Source organism: Odontomachus brunneus, unplaced genomic scaffold (assembly GCF_010583005.1).
Source record: "Odontomachus brunneus isolate Ranch 3 - 2012 unplaced genomic scaffold, Obru_v1 Obru_scaffold_443, whole genome shotgun sequence".
Taxonomy (NCBI): domain Eukaryota; kingdom Metazoa; phylum Arthropoda; class Insecta; order Hymenoptera; family Formicidae; genus Odontomachus; species Odontomachus brunneus.
In genome coordinates, this window is record NW_022639893.1 from 10,108 (window position 1) to 10,742 (window position 635).

The following is a 635-nucleotide window of genomic DNA, read 5'->3' on the forward strand; positions in this document are numbered from 1 at the left end:
ATCCTGCAAATCGGCCAATCAACGGCCGATAGCTGTCGGAGAGAGCAATTCAAACCTGAGATAAAACGAGGTCCCAACGATAGCTCGAGAGCTTTTTACTGTAAGCCGTGCCGAGTGTGTGAAGGACGTGCCATCCACAAAGCCGACGATTAAGGACGACCTGACCTCCGCATCTGTAAGGCTGCTACCGCACGCGTTGAACGTTTTGTGAACCCAGAGGGGACCGCCGCTGCTCGTTGTCGACTGCCCCGCTCCGCCTTTTGGTGAGTCCGTTCCACGGAGAACGATTTTTAGTGATTAGTGTCGCGGAGCGGTGCGGCGTCGGGGAACTGGAGCTCGGCCGTCCACCCTGGGCGAGGGCCAGGGTTCGTGTTCCTCTCGCGAAAGGAGGATCTCCGCGCATAGAGTAAAACCCGACCGGTGAGCTGTCGATTGTCCGTCGTGCGCGAGAGATCGAGCGAACACACCGCCGAAAGCCTACGTGGCTGTCGTGACCTTCGTGGTCACGACTCGAAAAATCGAAGCTGCCGAGAACCAGCATCGCGACCGCGAGCAAGGATATTTATATTGTGTTAGTTAGAATCGCTGCCGAATTATAAAATTACGTGAGTTGTTGTCGTGTGAACGCGGGCAAA